We start from the raw sequence: 21,383 nt of genomic DNA, 5'->3' as shown, positions 1-21,383 counted from the left end.
TTTTACCTGAAGCACATGAAATGGTACTCGGGGTCGCTTTCTCGCAGTTTTTGGACCAGGTGATAAAACTTGCCGAAAACTTTCCGCTTATCAAAAATGTCTTTTATGTACATCGTACATATTCTCTTTTTGTTGTATCTGACGCCACAGAATCACTGCAGCTATCTTTTGTTTCGTTTGCATGTCTGCGTTTATGTTGATTCTGCCAAGCACACAACTGACACGACCGACACCCCCGACCTCCCGTGGAGAGATGTTGGAACAGAACACTGAAGCGGAAGTGCACCACCTGGAAAGGCCCTGTGCGCATGCGCAAAATGGGGAAGCGCGTTCGCCAATGTTTGAGTATAGACACCGCCAAGCGAGCGGGGGTTCTCATCGCAGTCAGGCGCAACGTCATGGTCGATGGACATCGCGTTGCGCCGGCGAACGTTCGTCGTGCCGATGTTGGAGTATAAACAGCCCTTTAGACGAAGAGTGCTGGGTGCAAAAGACTAGCGTGACGTTGCGGAGCACACTTGGATGTAGCTCGACGAAACTTACCCAGCTTTACACGTGCAATGACCAGAGCACACTCGTCCTGATAGGTTGTCGATGCACACCCATGCATCATGGGGTGGGCCAGTTGCCCTCTGCGACGGCTTCACGGATGCTCGTACGAAACATACTTCGTGTTTCTCGGGCTGCCATATTCTGACGTCCTTCACATGGCCTGGATAACAAATCAAATTCAATGGCTAATGAAATCCTGAAACCCTTCAACAAACAACGCTATTTGTTTTGTTAGATCGGTGATGGTCTGCCCATGACAACTTACACGTACAAGAGGAATATTAAGAACAGCAGCTTGGCACTCACAAGTGATACATCTATTCATTCCTGTTTTTTCTTTGTAATAGTGTCATATTCGTACAAAATTTGATAAATTCAGAGGATTCCCCAGGTAAGCATGCAGGGAACTAGTAGATTAGGTAACAGCCTTTCAGCTGTAGGAAGAAACCCGGAGATGACGGTGGTCGCATGATTATCTTGTGTCGCACACTAATGTCTGCAACGTACAGTTAAAAAAAGTGATGTTCCTGAAATTGGGAGATTCTGAAAAAGCCATAAAATGTGGGTTGTGGGGTTTGAGGTAGATTAGACGTCCCTGCCGCTTGTCTTTTGCGCTTTATCGCTTCGAAATTAGGCTATTTTAACCGCAAATTAGAGTATAGAAACAAAAAAAAGGTTAGTCCTGGGGGTCCAATGGACTTGTTCCAAAACCGACGCGCCCCATTGCGGCGAGATACCACGCAGTTCACTTTGGGAACTAGTTGGCCACTCAGTTTCGGTTTCGACTCAGCAGCTTCATCTCATGCTATCACGCCGCGACCGAACGCTCTGGTTGCGTTTTCGATTATCTGACTTTTCAGGAACGTACAACGCACTCATTTTCGAGCGATACAAAACAAATACCTGGGCACTTTCCTTGGTTCCCGAAACACCGGATATTGTATGTGCGTATGCGAACATAGTAAGTCGTGGCTCAGTCACCTCACCCCACGAGTGCATGTTTGAGCTCAATTTCAATAATCCCGTCTAGTACCAGTGAACTAGAACTGAAATTTGTTCATCTGGAGCCTTACACATATATTTTTTTTTGCCAAACGTCCGCTTCTTGTTACTTCATTGTGCGAAAAGCAAGCCGCATCCTCACAGGGTATCAAAGTTGAGCCCAACGTTTACGCATGAACTTTCAAGGAAACATAATAAATTCGACCTCACTACTGCACAAAAGTTACTATGATGTCTTCCTCGTGTCATCATATATCTCACACTCAAATTTTATGCTGATAGAAAATTAACTTTTCGCAAACGCTGAGATCGGCTAGCTACGACGGAGGCCCTAACAAGCGTCCCCTACTCCTCGCTAAGTCTTTTTGGACGAGCTTTTACTGACGCCCAAGATCTGTGCCTGAACGGTGTGTCTGAAATTATCTCGGCATACTCAGGCAGGAAGAAAGCAAACACATAACAAATATTATGGCCATAAGCAACCGTCAAACGCGCTTTGAATTCGTTCGAGCGCTTGTGTGAAGAATGTCGCACCGTGCGCCGGAAAGGCATGAACCCCTATGAGGTGCGCATAGGGGTTTATGCCCGTCCGGCGCACTTCCGGCGAACGGTGCGACATTCTTCACACAAGTGCTCGACTTTTGCTTTCTTAAAACGGTCTGTATGTGCGAATTTTCCTATATGATTGCAGGATAACTTTATGCGCATACGCGATGTTGAATATTAGTGGAATGCAAGCGGGTGGGGACTTCACTTTCTGCAGTGCTGCGGGTCTGTTCAGATGAGAGATAAGAAGTGTGCTAAAATTTAGCTTTTCAATGGCGCCTCCGAGTTTTACCTCGCATACTCAGGCATATTAAGAAAAACAGTAATTGCAAAAAGTAATATTTCGTCTATGGACGCACGAAACAAACAAACTTCCTGATCAAGAGCACTAATGTAAAGACGCGAGCTCGATGTATGCATACTTATTGGTTGCTACAGCTTGTTGATTCGTACACAAGCAAGATCCCCGAGTTTCGCAGCGTCGAGACTCCCAGCACTGGCTCGTCCACATACCTTGATTGGAACGCTAACAGGAAGGCTCAAGTACAAAAATACAACAAGCATGTGTTAAGACAAGCTATACGTCTCAGGCTTGTGCTAAAGCTTCAAGGTCGGGCCATTTAGGTTAGTTTAGAGACCACAAATGACGCTCTCATGACCAAAAAACAATCTCTTGTCGACGTGTCTATCGAAACCGAAACCATGCCACCCTCCTCCCTGGCGAACTAGTTCCCAGAGTGCAACGCGCGCCGTGTTGCTTGCAGGGCTTTATGGAAGTAGTCTATTGTAAGGGAGCAACAGTTGCTGCCGTGCTCATTAGTCCGCAGGGGACGACTAATGGCAGCGTCAGTGCATTTTGTCCCCGAGGAACTAAGTCGTGCCCTCTTTTTTCTTAAAGTGTTCTACATAACCATGCACACTGCAATTGCACTTTTTTTGTTATAGAAATTTTTTGTCTTAGCATGAAAGCCTTCTTTTCTTTTCTTTAATTGTATCACAGCCACACATTAGCACTTGCTGCTCAGCAGACAGCGTAATCTTTCACACCCAGCCAACATTTGATTGTGATTTTAAAAATATGAAACAAAGCTGGCACATGGAGATAGCATGATGCCCATTGTGTTCGCAGTGGCTGGCCGCACACGGTGGCAGTTGCCGACATGCTGTTTTGACTTACTTCCAGCCATACATTGTATTTAAGATGGATTAACTGGAAACACCACAGAATTGCTCGAGCAGCAGGGCCACAAATCAACGCTACCAGCTCGAGCTTGTATTATTATAAATTAGCCAATGCTAGGTTTAGTACACATTTTGTTTGGCGCATTATGGCCTCCGTTGCCGCTGCGCAATTAAAATTTTAATTTTAGCCAATGCTAGGCTAATTAAGACAAATTATAATGTAGTCCTGCCTTGACTTCCATTGAGCAGCAGAAAACATTAAATACATCTTGGTCCTACGGGCAAAGTTGAATGACCCACTATGTGCAAAATGTCTTTCGAGCAATTAATAGCTTGTAAAGTGAACTAAAAACCTAGGAAATCTTAATAGACACACTACATTCAGCGTTGTCCAACTTTACCTGTAGGATTGAGGTATGTCTTTTTTAAATATTCAAGTATCCGACGCATGCATGCACATGCTATCTGGAGGGGTGCTGTTTTCAGCACGTGGCTGCACTGAAGCAAAGTGAGATGCACAAAATCGCCATGACTACCTCATGAATGTCGCTTGTCCGCAGTGCACCTGTGTAGTGAGAAGCTCGCTCAACTGAGCTGTTCATGCTGGAAATCAGAAATTCCAGCTTTGAAGTACATGATCCACCTGGAAGTTTCCCAGCTAGATGAGGAAAAATCTAATTTCCAGCAAGAAATTTGTCCATTTCTGGGGGGAAACAGCCTGGAATTCGGCTGGTAGAATAGATTTCCAGCTCCATGCGTAGTCCATTTTCGGTTCCGTAACACAGCCTGCACTAGAAGAATTTCTATGTGGGAAGGTTAATTGGCTAGCTTTGTCTTACTGTCGGCCTGGCTTCCTTAATTATTAGTCAAACGTAGCAGGATATTCACGACTCCAACTCACTATAGGTGGTGCCACTCGTTTTTTTAAAATGGCGGGTATAGTTGGGGTCGAAGCTGCGTGCCGCTGCTGAGCCTATCTGGTGTGTTGAATTCACTGAGCGACAGAAATTATTTCTGGTAATATGAGGAAGCTGGGGTTTTATGAGTGCATGTTACCCCTTTATCCTGAAAACAAGAATGGTGTTTAGTGTAATATTTATGCCAGAAGGCACGTTTTAGTTCTGGGGCGAAACCGAAACTAACCTCTATTTTGGATTTAATTTCTCGGTATACGTCTTAATTTCGGATGCTTTCATAACTCAAGATGTGTCTCACATTGTAATTATTTAGTTAAATATGTTGTTCACAAAACCTTTATTTTGTCACATACGTGTTTGGTCCGGGCACTTCAAAATATTTTGGAGATTTCAGTGTCCCTTTAATGACAGGGTCTTTCATTCACCTTGGAGGTAACAGAATATTGCATTTGCTTACAAAATCAGTGCCTACTGTTGTGGGTTCTCACTGCATTTTCTCTCTCAGGTCATCGCCATGTGAAATAATGAACTGTGGTCCTTTTAATGGATTTTGGGGTATTTAGAATATTAATTGCGGTAACATTCTCCAGCACAAGAATAACCGAAAGAGCAATTTTTTACAATATGTTCACAAAACATAAGTTAAGGAACGCTGTTCTTACTACAAAAACAGAAAGACCGAATCCCAGTCAGACAGCTGAAACGTGTGTTTTTTGAAGCTACGTGTGAAGCATATGACTTTATATTGCATCCAGTGTTTGACTGTTTGTTTATCTTGATAATGAAGTCAGAGTTTTTCATATGCAAAAAAGAAAACTAAACCCCAGGTAAAAATTCAAAATGGTTCCACTTCAAAGTGGTATTTGGAACTGGGACCATTTTGTAGTGGGACCACTTTGAAGTGGGACCACTTTGAAGTGGGACTACTTCCAAAATGCTTGCAGGGAAGCACACTTACAGTACAGAAAGATGAGTGTTCACCACACGGCCTTATGGACAACATTGACTATAGCAACAGATTATGTTGTTACAAGAAAGTTTTGTTTATTAGAAACCTAATGCAGGCCCCTGCGCCTAATGCAGGCCCCTGCGCCTGAAGCCCTTTTTCGTATCTTGAATTTTTCGGAAAGGATAATGCCCATGTTGTGGACGGTGTCCGTGACGTCAGCATTGTTTATCTTCCCCCAACATGCCACTGTTTTTGCAAAGTAGCATGAAAAAAAATTCAATGTTAGGTTAGACCAGTGAAAGCAACCTAATTACGTGCTTACTGAACACAAGGGTGACCTTTTCAGGTGTGAGCTCCTTGAATTTTTTCGGTCCTTCGGAGCCTTTCTCCCCCTCCAAAGGTCCTGTCAACCGGCTTCTCGGCTTCCCAAAAAGCATGTTTTTAGCAGCTTTTGCTCCCTTGAGTTGTTGGAAATTCCTTTCCACTGCTCGGCGGAGATGGTGGTGCCTCCTTTCAGGTGGAACTGAAAAATTAGTCAAATGTGTGGGTAAACATTTAGAAGAAGACCAGAAAGCCACGTTCATACTTACCCTGCCAGTTTACAACATCGAGAATGGTGTTGCACTCTTCTGACCTCTGTAGTCAGCAACTGCACAGAGAAACATTTACATAATTATTTTTACCTCGTGATGATTTTCAGCAGTACAAAACAATTTAAAGGTGTCCACCCTGTAAATGACATTGATGGTTAACCCAGAACTGAGGAAAAGTAATAATGAACAAAACAAGGTATTACCGGATGTTAGGTGATCCATCTGAATCAGGTAATACATATATTCAGGTACGAATTAGAACCAAAACAGAAAATACAAGTGCAGCGATTCGGCCTAGCAACCACTCTACAAAAAAAAAAAGAAGTTTAACTGGAGAGGTAGCACAACTATTATATTGAGAGCACTACAAAAAAAACATTTGAAGTTTTTTTGTTTTTTTTTTCAGTTTCATTACGTCACTCATTTATAGTGTAGACGTCACGGAGCATTACCCTCAGTTGGTGGGTGCCACCTCTGGCTTCCCACTGGCAGAAGCTGCCTTGGCCTTGGGAGTGGGAGCGGGTGCCTCAGTGGGAGCGGGTGCTTCAGCAGCACCTGATAAATAAGTGAGGTTTTCTTAGCCATGGCAAGAAACAAAGCTACAAGAGTGGCCTCAAATCAATCATGATGAACCAAACAAGGTAGACATTAGACGCGGCATCCGTCGACGCAATCATCGGGGCTACTGCTAGAGGGAGATGTGAAGTGGTTTGTTATTAAATCTGTTTTACCTCCACAAAGTAGCAATTTTGTTTGTTTTTCTGACAGTCCATAAAGAAAAAAAATTCCTAATGATGTTAGTAAAGCAAGCAATGAACGTTACCAAAAGTTGGTGCTTCCTAGGCACTTTCCTCTGCCTCAAAGCTGCAGGAAGCTGCAGTGTGATCTGAAGCACAGGAAAATGTGTATAGGGGATATTAACATGACGTCACGTGCCCCCATCGCTGTGGTCATCTCGCATTATCTAGCACCAGCAAAGCTGAGGAGCTTATGCGGAGATAAGCTGATTTACCAAAACGTGCACAGCGATGGCTGCCAGTGAATACCCTTATAGCCTTATTGTAAATGATCGTAGAACCAGGGACGGCGCCAGGCTTTCCAGATTGGGGGGGCAGTGGGGAGGCGTATTACATTCTCTGGGGGGGGAGGGGGGTTCATGAGAAACCGGGAGGTTCGTTCTGACAGCTAAAATAAGCGTTGGCGGCCAATAAACCTGGAAGTGAGCTGGAGGTTGTTAATGTCGTGCAGCTACCCGAGAATTGTGTAAACAAAAAGGCAAATCGCTTTGCCACCGTCTCCTTTCACGACATGTTTAAAAGGCGGATTATAAGAAAGTAATGGTCGATGGCTGCGTAGAATAGTCACTGCCGATGACGTAAAACTGGAAGAACCAAGCACTTCGAAATATTTCGTAACATTTTTATCACCTCAGTTTATTTCTTTGGTTGACAGTGTACTTACAACCTGAATTACATTGCACATGTTCGTTATTTACAAATATCTACATTCTGAAATTTCACATTAAGGCATGTTCGCACTCGTCCCCAAAAGTTCAGTGAAGTCGAATCTGTCTGTTGTGATGGGCAGCATCGAAGGCGTTGACAACGTCATCTAGTTCCAGGCTTTTCACGGTGGTCTTCTCCACGGCGAGAACCGCCAAGTTCGCAAGCCTCTTGTCAGACATTCTGTTTCGGAGATACGTCTTCAGCCGACGAAGGCACGAGAACGTGCGTTCGCAGGCGGTGCTGGAGGCAGGGATAGTCAACGCTATAACACAAAGACGGTACGATTCCTGAAAGGAAATTTTAAATTTGCCTAAAAATTCGGCAAACAATATTGTGGTGGTGACAATGCACCCATTCTCTTTTTCGTATCGCTGTAAAACCCTGGGAAGCAGTTTCATCCCGGCCACAAGTGCATCCCAGTCGGACGAGTAGTGGTTTGCTAGCGGTTCGACCAGCGAGATGTCCATGAAGCGATCGTGTTGAGGTTGAAAACAGTTCAAGCCCTTCAGGATGAGATCACTGTCGCTAAATCTTCGCTTAAGTTCTTCGCACATTCTATCCAGGATGGGAAGGAACACGTGCACACGGCAGTCGTTTCCAGTGGAGTAGCTGGGGTCCTCTCCGGGCAGCTGGGCTTCTGTGAGATATTTTGCAAGGTGCGCCGGCAGACGGTTGATTCTTCGCTCTTCTACAAGACGAATTCTGTTTGTCTCTGCAACGCTTAAGCACTGGCTCCAAATGCTTGAGAAACCCTCTGACGTCCTTAGATATCTAAATCGCTCAAGTACCCCGCACTGACCATCATGGAGGCATGAGTAAGGTCGCAGTTCTTGTTCTGCAGGTAATCTGAAAGAATCTGCAGCTCACCCAAAACCTCGCCAAAGATACACAGATGTGAAACAAACGTGAAATTCAGCTGGTACAAAATTCCGCGTGCTTCTGCTGATCTTGATCTTCCGCCTTCGGCGATCTTTGTGAGTGGGACAATCATTCCAGGAAGCGCGTGTAGGACGGCTTTGCATGCGTTAATTTGGCATGTCCATCTAATCTCGCTGATTCCTTTCAGTTCGATCGTTGCGCCGCACACCTGCTTTTGAACTGTGATGAACAGCGCATGTGTGGCAGACCCTCCCAAGAAGACATACAACATCTCTATTAAACAGAAAAAGGTCCTCGCGGAATCAAAGCTCTTGCAGGCATCGACAATAACCAAATTCATCCGGTGGTTGAAGCAGTGGACATACAGGGCTTGAGGTACTTCTAACTTGAGAAGGGCTTGAACACCTTTGCTCTTGCCACTCATTACGCTTGCACCGTCATAGGTTTGTGCGATGCAGTTCTCAAGATGAATTCCACATCTGGAAAGCGTTTCCTTAACGTAGCTCAGGAGAGAGGCAGTGTCTAGCGTTTTGGCACTCCTAAACCCAAGAAATCTTTCCTAGACGGATCCCTTCAGGAAATACCGGACTACCACAGAGAGCTGTTCCGTTTTGCTGATATCTCTAGATTCGTCCACTATAAGCGCAAAGCACTGAGCGCTGTCCACCTCGGTCTTGAAACGACGCAAAACTATATCTGACATTGCTGAGAGTATCTCATCCTGAACGGAATGGTGAGTATATTTTGCGTTGGCAGGGCCATTTTTTAGCTTTTTTAGTAGAATGGCATCGCTTTTCGCTACAAGCTGAAGGAGCTCGAGAAAGTTTCCTTTGTTTTCACTTGAGGCTGACTCATCGTCCGCTCTCTGGGCAATCCCCTGTGTTGCAGGAAACCTCAGCACGTCAGCTATTACAAAGATATAGTGGCGGTTTTCTCTTATCTCTTTCAAATACGCCTCGCTGAGGTGCGCGGCGACTGAATTTTCGGCGCCCTTTTCCTTCATCTGCTTGAAGAATGCCCATGAGGCCTGGCACAACTTGTGCGCCGCACTGTTTGAATGGAGTCGCAGTTTGCCGTCCTTTTGAAGCGCTTTCTTCCAGTTCCGATAGCCCTCGGTCACAAACACAGCACTTCCACTCCTCTGTCCATTGCTAGTTGAAAACATCCGACAGGCGAAACAGAATGCCGAGTTCGAAGTCACGCTGTATTCCAACCATGGGGAGCTGGTGTACCCATTCGGACTTAAAGGTCCTGCCGTCGTTCCCGTATTTAGTAACAGGAAAGGATATTAGCACAGGTTGTACCGGCGAATCATGGGCTGTCCTGGCTACATCAGGAGGTATTTTAACCTTTATATCAGGAGCTCTCGTTCGGAGTTCTTCGATCTGGAACTCGTCATCCGGGCCATCCCCATCGCTGTCACCAAAAGTTGACTCGCATTCTTGTTCCCCGGCGCTTGCGTTGAGCACACACTCTTCATCAAGTGAAAGCTTTTCTTTGGCGGGTTCAGGTTCGGTGACATTCTCTTGAACTTTTCGCTTGGTCCCCTTTCGTTGGAAAAAGTCACTTATCGGACGACTGGATGCCATGGCGGCCACAATGCTTCCAGCTTCAGCGTCCTTTTTCTCCCCTTGTGGGTAAGGAAGAAAGGGAGAAAGCGAAGGTTTCTTTCTCGCCACGGCGATGTTACCAGCAGTGTCGCTCTCGTAGAAAGGGTGGGCTCCCCGACTCAGCCAGCTCAGCGTTCAGCCAAGGTCCTTGGCCGCCAAGCAGCTAATCCCCCGGGCACCGCGCTTGCCAGTCAGCTGTCTCTGGCAACGGCCAGAGGCAGCTCACCCGTGATCAACCGGTCGCGGCCTTGCTGTTTTGAGGGAACCGGGATAGCACCGAAGGTCAGTTTATCCCGCTGGCGATGCGGAGGAACCCGTGGGAATGTGGGACAGGGTGTTATCTCAGAGACTCGTGGGCGCCGTTATTAGGAGGTCGGGCCGCGTTACAACGTGTAGAAACCGCGAGGGGCGAACGGCTGAGCTCCTTCCCCTCGGCTTCGACGAGAGGCAAGAAAGCTTTCATTTTTCGTGGGCCACGGAAAGGTAATAAAGCAGGTCGGTCACACAAAGAAGTGTTTGTTCCGCGGCTGCTGCCTCTTGTGCCTCGCCTGCTTTCTCAGAATAAAAAGTTATCCTCCTGCCCACTACAAAAAAAAAAAAAAAAACAAAAAAAAACAAACAAACAAGATTTTGGGATTTTGGCACGTAGGCGTCGAAATCTTTTGGGCAGAAATTAGAAAAACGAAGGGCGGCTGGTTACTGCTGGGGGGGGGGGAGGATTATTTTATTTTGGGGTGGCAAGACAAAGTGGAGGGGAGGCGGTCGCCACCCCTTGCCTCCCTTTGGCGCCGTCCCTGCGTAGAACTAGATCAAAGGAACAACATAATAAGAGATAGAAAGTTCCAGTCTCATGAGACATACAGAGCAGAACCAGTGACAAAGTATGCAGAAAGAACGTTAAAAGTCAGCCATAACCAAGAGAAGATAGTGGGTCCCGAAATGCCCAAGAAATTTTTATGAATACCAGGTGACTGCCCGTCCAGTCATCCTTATTTAAACTATGCTGGGAGGGGTGAAAAAAGTTGATAGAGTCTAGGAAATTAATTATTTGAGTGTGGATGACGTGTTCCATGGCTTTGCAAGGGACGCTTGTTAAAGAGATGGGACGGTAATTTAGTGGGGAGTCCTTGTTACCCGATTTGTAGACTGGAACAACCCTTCCCACCTTCCAGTCGTCCGGTAGATGCCTGTAGAAAGTGATTGTGAGAACAACATGGTCATGTACACAGCAGATATACGCTTGGTATTTTTTTAAAGTTTTGAGTTAATTCCGTCAGCGCCGGCTGACGATGAGAGTGATATTTTCAAATAATGATGAGATGCCATCTACAGAAAATGTGAGAGCTGGCGTAGTAGATACTGTGTTAGAAGATATTAAAGAGGGAGGGACATCGGTTTCTCCTGTAAACACGGAAAAGAAGCCCGAATGAAAAGCACTGGCTCACTCAGTGTCAGTGACTATTTCTCCCGCTCCGTTCGTCAGGCTAATGATGCGCGTCTCTTGGGGATTTATAACTTTCGAAATTTTTTTAGGATTGTTTATTAAGATCTTTGGTAAGTCATAAAAAAAGAAATGCTTTGTGTTACGTATAGATACCAGATAGGCGTCTTCAGTTGCGTAGTATTTTTCCCATGCGCAGGGGTTTCCATTCCGCTTTGCCGAGCGGAAAATATTTTTTTTTTGTTTCCTAGTTTTTTTAAAGACTTTGTAAACCAGGGTTTCTGTCGGTTCTCACGGAACGTAATTATTGGGATGACTTTATTTGCAAGTTCATTTAATTTATTCCTGAACATTATCCAGTTTCTATTAATAGAACGATTGAGAAATGATGCTTCGAAAATTGGAAGGAAGGCATTTAGCTCCCTGTTTATTACTTCATAATTTCTCTTATCGTAAAGACGAATTCTTTTATCGCGCGTTTGGCGTCGTACCGGGCAAAGGTTGAAGGTAGCATGAATTACTTTGTGGTCGCTGATTTCGCAGAAATAAGTAACCAGGCTGTCGGGATGACTGGTTAGTGTTAAATCTAAGATGTTTGCAGAATCCCGTAAAACACGTGTGGGTTAAAATACTTGTTGAACAAGGTTAAAATCAAGGCATACATTAAAAAAATCTTGCGGCTTCGTTGCCTATAGCTGAGGGGACCTGGTCACTCCGGTCTATTTGTGGGTAATTAAAGTCTTCAAAGGAAAGGATATGTTCATTCAGGTACATTGAGGCAAATTCACAGGAGGTTATTAAGTTTACAAGAAAAGTCAGAAGAATTATGGGGGAGGCTTGTAGCAGGACTCCCAAAAGAACCGTCTGAGGTGAAGCGCGACATATGAGCCATAGTATTTCAAGGTCGGAGGTAATGTTAGCAATAGAACATGACAACTGCTGGTGTGCAGCGATGAGAACACCTCCTCCTCGTCTGGCTTGGCGGTCATTTCTATAAAGGCGGAAGTCCGGCAAATCGACAAGAACTTCAGCATCAGTGATTTCTTTAGACAGCCAGGTTTCAGTTAATATCAACATATTACTACCGGAGGACAACACAAGATTAGACACAATTTCTCGTTTCGGAAGAAAACTATGCGTGTTGGTGAGGATTACTGAACTTGAAAGATTAGTTTTGGTAGAAATCAGAGAGGGGGCTGTTATTTCTTTCTGATGGGGCATTTGCTATGCTGTTTCCTTCACAGTCTGTGATGGTTCATAAAAAACTTAACGTTTCGGGCCCATGAGAAGTGTTTTAAACCGTAAAGAAAATGGAATGGCATATTTTTGCTTTTTGCAAGCACAAGTAGGTGTTTGCGAGCATTTTCGACGGGCCAAGAAGAGTCTTCGCCAGCACTGAAACTTGTTCCTTTGAACTTGCGGCCGTTAGATAGTATAGTTTATTTTGTCTTATGGAACGTGAACTTAACGATTACTGGGCGAGGCCCCGCAGGGGGCACCTGTGAAAGCAGGTGTTTGGAGAGTGGCGTCTCCACGGACCCCGAGCCCCGCAGGGGGCGCCTGCACCTTAGGTGCTAAGTGCTTGGTGAGTAGCGTCACCACGGACCCCAGCCACATGGGCGACACCACAGACCCTGAGCAAAAAGTGGCTAAAACCCACCCACGTCTGGCTGTGCGTGGCGAGCCTGTGTCCGGGGAAAAGGGCATCCTGGTGGTTGAGCCGAGCCCGGGGTAGGTTTGGACCCTTCGGGGCCCCCCGGGTGAGGCAATACACCACTTCGGCCCCCGCTTCTCGTAGACGGGAGTCCTGGTAAGGCCCGGCCAGGATGATTCAGTCTAGTCGCCTTTTCTTTTTCTATCCCCTCCAATCTTTCACCTTTACCTTTCCTGTTTCTTTTACTTCTCTCATTTCTCTTACTCCTTTTTCACCCCTCTTTGGCGGCAAGGGCTAACCTTGGGTGGCAAGAGACCTCTGTCTTGACCCACACTTGGGTATAGTTTCCCGGCAGCACTGTTAGCGTAACGTCTCCAGCCAAGCTCACCTTGTTATGGTGCGTTACCTAACCCCTTGTTGGGCTTCGGTTGTGGGCGGTGCACCGGGGATTCCGAACACTCTTTGCCCTTCTATGGCGCACCACCCCTCTAAACCCCGTTCAGGGCACGCCCTTAAAAGACGTTGCCTTGAACACAAAACCATTGACAAAGATCCCGAGATAGAATCCTTTACAAAGTTTTTTGTTGTTCACTCTCTTGATGAACAGAAGACAGTTGCGAAGATGTCACCTTTCATTGTAGCCAAAGTTCTAGAGTACCTTGTAGGGTTTTCCTACAAGGCCAAAAAACTGTACTCTGGAGACCTCCTTGTGGAGGTAAACACAAAAAAACAAAGCGAAGCACTCCTCAACTTGACTACCATTGTTGACGTAAAGGTGTCGGTGAGTCCTCATCGCACACTTAACACCATTCGTGGAGTCCTCTCCGAGGATGACTTTTTGTACACAAGTGAAGAGGAACTCCTCGAGGGACTCAAAAGTTCAGGCGTTGTCGCTGTTAAACGCATCATGTTTCGGAAAAATGGTGAACAGATTCCTTCGAAACATGTTATCCTGACCTTTGGAAAGCACACACTCCCAGAGACCGTCAAGGCAGGATAGCTGAACTGCCGCATTCGCCCTTACGTCCCCAACCCCCAGTGGTGCTTCCGTTGCCAACGTTTTGGTCACGGAGCACGCAGCTGCCGAGGGAAGAAGACGTGTGCAAAGTGCGGCAGTCAGGGCCATGTTTCTGACATTTGTGAGGAGGCTGTGGCCCACTGTGCTAATTGCGGTGGACCACGCCCCGCTTACTATCGTACATGTCCCTCGTGGAAGCAAGAAAAAGACGTCCTTACCATTAAAGTGAAGGAGAATGTATCGTATTCAGAAGCAAAAAAGCGATTCTCCTTTGTGTCAAGGGGGAGTTTTGCCGACGTAGTGCGCAGGGGCCCAGCACCACGTTCGGAGTCGAGGGCCACCCAGGTCTCTCTTGAGATCTTGGCAGCCGACCTCAGGGCCCCAGCTCCCCAACAGGGGCAGCGGCAGCTTCCCCCAGTCCCTGGTGGTAGCACGCGTGCTGCCCCTCCATCCAGGGACAGGCCGGCAACAGCCGCGCCTTCTCCCTCTCCTAGGTCCCCTCCTAGGGAGAAGGAGCGAATTTCTCGCTCTTGCTCGCTGGAGAGCGCCCCCCTACCAAAGGAGCAGCATGGAGCCCATGCAGCTCCAGTGAAAGGAGGGGACAAGACGAGCTCGGGTGACCCCTTGCCCAGTTCGTCCACCACTCCTCCAGCCGGCCGTGGTCGGGGCTTGCCCCCCCGTGGGCCGGGCCGAACAAGCTCCATATCTACTCCAATGGACACTTCTCAGGAGGGAGAGATGCCAACAGATGTTGACACTTTGTCCACTCCTGGTTCTGACCAGGATGGCATGGAATGGGAGACACCCTCCCGCAGATCCAAAAAGAAACAGCCTGTAGTACCGCCCAAATGATGACCCCGTCAGTAGCCGTATTGTGGCCATATCTTAATTTTTGTTGGCTCTCCATGGTTTTATTTATTTACTATGTTTCACTCATTATATATTTACATATTTACACACCTTTTAATAGATGACGAAGTTACATTTTATGCAGTGGAACTGTCGCGGTATTTTAAGAAACATTGATGATGTTAACTATTTCATGGATGAGCTTCGGCCCATCGCTCTTGCTTTGCAAGAAACCCACCTTCAATCCACTTCTTTTAACATTTTAAGACATCATCAAGTTTTTAGGAAAGACCGTCCTGCTTCCCCTCCTTCTGGTGGTGTTGCAGTGGTTGTGCAGAGTGGAGTCGCTTGCTCTCAAGTTCCACTCTGCACGCCTCTGGAAGCTGTTGCAGTGCGTCTCCCTAGGTGGAAGTTAGACAAGGCTGACTGGACGCTTTTTAATCTTCACTCCGCTTTAGATCCTTCGATTCTTTCTTCTATGTCCCCTGAAAACGCTACTCTTTATGTTACAGAGCAGATACTAAGGGCTGCTCAGCAGTCCATTCCACAAACATCTGGTAATATACCCAAAAAATGCAAACTGTGGTGGAATGAGGAGTGCGCCAAAACCCGGACGGACCAGAATAGGGCGTGGGGCCGATTTCGCAGATACCCCACTTCATGCAACCTTGTTGAGTTCAAGCGACGAAAAGCTAAGGCTCGTTGGACTAGGAAGCAAGCAAAGCGGAAGTCATGGATGAAATATCTCTCCTCTCTAACTAGTTTTGTCCCGGCCAAAGAGGCCTGGGACAGATATCGGAAAATAAATGGAGATTATAGGTGCTTTGCTATCCCAACGTTTAATGCTCCTTCTTCATCACTAAGAGACATTGGTAATATACTCGGGGAACATTTTTATAATGCATCTAGTTCGGCCAACTACAGTGTTACTTTTGTACAGTTGAAAGCTTGTGCGGAGCGACAAATCTTGTCATGTCGGGAGGAAATTCAGCATCTTATAACCAACCTTTTACGCGATGCGAGCTTGAGATGGCCCTTAATGCAACTAAACTCTCTGCCCCTGGGCCCGATAATATTCATTATGAAATGCTTCGCCACCTTTCTTCAGAATCCCTTGAAAACCTTCTCCTCTTTTTCAATATTTTGTGGAAAAAAGCATGCTTCCCTCAGGCTTGGAAACATGCACATATCATCCCCCTTCTAAAACCCAATAAAGACCCCTCACAACCATCAAGTTATCGCCCAATTGCCCTGACGAGCTGCCTCGGGAAAACGTTTGAAAGGCTTATAAACAGGCGACTGGTATACATGTTAGAAAGCCAGAGGGTCCTTGATAATAATCAGTGTGGATTCTGCCAAGGTCGATCTACCCTTGACCACTTAGTGCGCCTGGAAACTGTGATACGCGAAGCATTTGTAAACAGGCAGCACTGTGTTGTAGTTTTTTTCGACTTAGAAAGGGCATATGACACAGCGTGGAGGTATGGGATTCTCCGAAACCTGTATGCCTGTAATATCCGTGGCCGTATGCTACGATGCATAAAGGAATATCTGATGGACAGGACTTTTCAAGTTCGTCTCGGTTCAGTCCTATCTGATTCCTTTGTTCAAGAAAACGGAGTCCCTCAAGGGGGTGTTTTAAGTGTGACTTTATTTTTACTAGCAATGAATTCACTTGCACGACTGCTGCCACCTTCAATTACATATTCTCTTTATGCTGATGATATACAGATTTCATCATCATCTTGTAACCTTTCCAGTTGTGAGCGTCAGTTGCAGTTAGTTAGCCATAAACAAGCTGTCAAAGTGGGCCGACGACAATGGGTTCAGGTTCTCTGTTTCAAAAACGGTCTGTGTGCCTTTTTCTTTGCGCTGTGGGTTGTCTTTGGATCCATCCCTGGAATTAAATGGAACCCTTATCCCAGTTAGAAAGGAGCATCGATTTCTTGGTGTAATATTTGATAAAAAGCTCAACTTTATTTCCCACCTTAAAGCGCTGAAGCAAAAATGCCTTCAGTCCACAAATCTGTTGAAAGTTTTATCTCACAAGTCTTGGGGGTCTGATAGAAAATGTATCCTGCAGTTTTACAACGCCCTTGTACGATCCCGTCTCGACTACGGTGCAGTAGTGTATGGATCAGCGCGGCCCTCTGCCCTTAAAATGTTGGACCCAGTTCACCATCTCGGCTTGCGACTGGCGACAGGAGCCTTCCGGACGTCGCCCGTCCTCAGTTTGTATGCAGAATCTAATGAGCTGTCCCTTAACAAACGACATACATATTTTAGTCTAACATATGCTTACAAGATTCTGGCCGACCCCCAGCATCCGACGTACTCTTCACTTACAAGGTCGAAATTCTTTCGCCTTTTTGAAAATAAACCAAGCATTGTAACACCGTTAAGCTTCCGTATTGAACATCTTCGCACTTCTCTGCACCTTCCTCTGGACCAGGTAAGCCTCGTTAGGAAAGTCAGTGGCATTCCACCTTGGAAAGCACAGCGAGTTGAATCCGACTGGTCTCTCGCGAAGTTTAACAAGCATGGCATTTCCCATGCTGTAATTAAGCAAGAGTTTGGTGAACTGCAAACTAAGTATGACGGTTATCTTCATGTTTATACTGATGGTGCCAAGACCTCCTCTTTTGTCGGTTGTGCTCTGTATTCTGAAAGCTTCTCCAAGGTTCAACGACTTGATTCTGTTGCCAGCATTTTTACTGCGGAACTCTATGCGGTATCAATGGCGATCGAATGCATTATCAATAGGAAAATACTGAGGGCGGTCCTGTTTATTGACTCTCAAAGTGTGATTCTTGCAGTTCGCTCTCTTAAAGATACTAAAAATATGCTTGTACAACAGATTCAATATAAACTTAACTCTGCTTTGCATGGAGGTCAAAATATAAAATTTTGTTGGGTACCCAGTCATATTGGCATACAAGGCAATGAAGAAGCCGACAGGCTTGCAGGGTCTGCCGGTAATCTTCCACAATCTCTCTCGTGTTTACCCTATCAAGATATTAAGCCCTTGGTGAAGTCCTCGATTCATCATTCTTGGCAATTGGAATGGGACATGGAGTGCGATAACAAGCTTCATGTTACCAAACCGGCTTTGGGAGTTTGGGAAAGCTCTTCATGCAAGAGCCGACTTCATGAAACGTTGTGCCGTTTGAGAATTGGACACTCATTTATAACCCATAGGTATCTGCTTTCGGGAGAAGATCCACCAGTCTGCGATCAGTGTGGTGATAGGCTCACTGTTTTGCATATCTTGTGGTTGTGCCCCAGCCTTGAGCCCAAGCGCCGCATTCATTTCCCTGAATTTTTTCAATATCATATCCCATTTCATCCTGCTCTTCTTCTGGGCGAGAATCCTCTGGTCTCTTTTGAACGAGTAATAGAATTTCTTGGTAGTGTTGGCCTTTTACACCGATTTTAGCTTCTTGGTTATCCGTTTGTAAAACCCACTTTATAGTACAATGAAGCCTAAAATTAGTTTGGCGCAAATGGCCTCGTAGCTATTGCGCCATAAACCCCCAAAATCTCTCTCTCACTGGGCGAGGGTTGTCAGATGTACGATGTCCAAGATGATGTGCATGCTCTATTTCTTTTGGGTCTATGGTCATGTTCAAGTGATCACGACAGTGCCGGATGACGAGTTGTTCAGATTGAGCAAACGTTTCTGATCCATTGGAGTTAGGTATGCCATAGAAAATGAAGTTGCGTCGAGAATGATTTTCGGCATCGTCCAGTCGCGCCTCCAGGCCACAGACCAAACGGGCCGTCTGAGCTGTCTTGATTTTTACATTTTCTAACTCGGTGCGCACGGGGGCGATATATTGATAATGGTTTTCGAGCTGAAATCTGATATGGCTTTGTCTGTTGTTAAAAGCTGGGTTTTAAGGTCTTGTACCTCTGCAAGTAATTTCGATTGACCGGTGGATAGTTTTTTAGCTCGGCTAGTATGGCTTTAGTATCAAGACCAGGATTTGTTTCAATGTCACCCGATTGCAACAGCAAGGAACGGATGGTATGGAAGCACTCTATCGAAATAACAACGCAACACTGCGGGCTCACCAGCTGTATCAAAAAGTAATTACTTGTTTTTTTTTAGAGAAAAGACTGCACGGTTTACTAGCCTGCACGAAAAAGTTGAACGGATTAGTGGTTTGCGTTGTGGCACAGCCACCGAGCCCACAGAGCGATATCGGCTGCGTCGGCTGGTTTATAGTGGGCGGGTAAGTGGCTGTTGATGGCAATGGGGCCCTCCACACTTGGCCGAGGATCAATTGCTTGAGTGATGAGTCTGTCGGACGTGACGAGGCGTTGCTGATAGCCGGATGGTAGCCACTTGCTTGATTTTCGTTGCTGCAGATTGTGCATGTTGCCGTGCTGTCCAGGGAAGCCAGCACCGGGAGCAAAGCGGGGAGGAGAATGAAGGAGAACATCTGCACGAAAAAGTTGAACAGATTAGTGGTCTGCTTTGTGGCACAACCACCGAGCCCATCTTTATATTCACTGAAACGATACAGTGCACAAGTGTACAGAACATACTTAATACATTCTACAACAGGGCAATAAAAGTTATTTTTTCATCATTAAACTCAAAAGTAGTTAGCAAATATATGGTTCAAGAGGACTGAAAACATTTGCAATAAGTTAGCTTTTAATAAGTGCTCATAGTAACATACACTTGTTGCAATGAAGTGGACTAAAACTTAAAACTGGTACAGAAAGGTAACATTTTTTTGAGAGAATGAACATTGCACTATACACATTTCTAGAGCAAATACAGCCTACTTTGCTCACTCGTATTAGACAGTTTATCTAGCGTGCCATATTGTTTCCTAATGGTGCGACACACAGACTCCACCATCAACCCAACATTACTGCTAGCCAGTGTTGCTCCGCAATGCGCAAATGGTACATTACTGACGGCGTACATTGCAAAGACGTCAGTAAGAATCAGTGAATACAGCTCACCTGCAAGGACAAGACAGGCTGAACAAAGGAAAAATGCACTTTTATCCGAGCAGGATTGGCAGCCTGGTTTTAACTTTTAAAATTGGCTTAAAACTTGGTATCCAATCTTTTTTCGTAATGCTTCAATTTATGTTTTGAAATTCGCTTGCTGTCACAATGATTATGCAAATTTGAATAAAAAAAAAATTTTAATTTAAAGTTTGTTAGAAACATTAGCATATTTCTTTATTTTTATTTAATTATTGCTTTGCACCTGGCAATTTTAAGTTATTTCGTTATTGGAAGCCGTGTAGATGTATTTCAAGTAAAAAAATGTTTGAAGCCGTAAAAGAAAATACCTCACAGAAAACAAAAATTCTAAAGTAGTGAAAAAATCGAATTTGCTGCCTAAACAGCCGTCTACTCTAGCATGAGGTGGTCCAAGTTAAAATAAGAATAACTACTTTGGAAGGAGAGTTTATTTTTGTAATTCCAATCAAAATTATTTCCTTCTAAAGCGAGACAAAAATATTGAAGTTAAGCTCTCGCGTCGCAACCTGGCATTGTTTCTTAGCACCTCTTCAATGCACAGCATGCCACCTGACACAAGAACTGACATGAGAGTGGAGAGGCTTTACGCACGCAAATCTATAGATCGACCCCACAGTCAGTTTCATTGTGCCACCACTGCCGCCATGCGCCTTGGGAACTGTAGTCTTTCTGCACAAACAATAACCAAGCTGAGGGTCTGCACGAGCAAAGCACAAAACAGCATGAGCTGTCTCTTAAACTGGTGCCTGTCTCCTATGAACTACAGTGATAGCGGCGTCATGCATGCGTGGAACGCTTAGTGAGCTCGGCTTAATTGCTGGTCGGGGGTGACTTCCGCGGAGGGTTCTACGCATGCGCATTCTTGACTTGCATATACAATCACTGTTTACAGCTAAAAACGCGTTGTGGTTTGCCGCAGCCACTTCCACTCATTCTGCTTTTCGGCTGTAACGCAAAAAGCGGAGATGGTGTGATAATCGTATGTGCTGCATGGATCTAGAGAAAACACCTGCTACAATCCAGCGTGGTGAAAGCCGCACCTCCAAGCGAATACATTATAGACTCAATAGAGGGAAAAGGATCAACGCAAAGGCACGAGCAGACCAATCGGGCTCCACGTTGGGCGCCAGTTGTGCGGGTCGCTCTATTAAAACTGCTGCCCAATCGATTGGGAGCCAGTTGTGTGGGCCGCTCTATTAAACTGCTGCCCAATGGGTCCCTGCCTGGTCCGCCCTCCCAAGAAGTCACATGTTCAAGGAGATACGTGAAAACGTTTTGCTATTCGTGGCTCTTTCACTTGACCGTGCCCTGGCCCAAATCTTGTTGCCGCCAGTCCGGGTGGCGCTGCGTTGCCCGGCCGTTGATCTCAGGGTCGCCCAGTCCGGGTGTCGCTGCGTTGCTGCCGTTCTTTCTCGCGCCTCGTCTTGGACTGCGCGTGCCCACCTAACGAGCGCCGGTCTGCCGGCCACAGCACCTGCCCCCTGCGCGCCATCTTCCTCCTCGGCTTCCCATATAATAAAAAAAAAAAAAAAAATAAACGGACGAGGAAGAGATGCATGAAAGGTAGTCTGGCACTATGATGGATACGTCTCTTTCTCGTCCATGTTTTTTGTGCTTTTAAGTTGGGCTAAGTACATTAGTGCCTGGTATGTCCTCAACTTTAAGTTACTAAATGA

General features: G+C 45.8%; 1 pseudogene; it reads right to left on the bottom strand.

Annotated features, from left to right (window-relative positions):
• Positions 1-12,400: 12,400 nt before the first annotated feature.
• LOC115329220 lies at positions 12,401-21,121 on the bottom strand (annotated as a pseudogene).
• Positions 21,122-21,383: the final 262 nt, after the last annotated feature.

This window comes from Ixodes scapularis, unplaced genomic scaffold (assembly GCF_016920785.2).
Source record: "Ixodes scapularis isolate PalLabHiFi unplaced genomic scaffold, ASM1692078v2 PGA_scaffold13__105_contigs__length_92229423, whole genome shotgun sequence".
Lineage (NCBI taxonomy): Eukaryota > Metazoa > Arthropoda > Arachnida > Ixodida > Ixodidae > Ixodes > Ixodes scapularis.
This window is presented reverse-complemented; position numbering and strand designations above follow the sequence as displayed.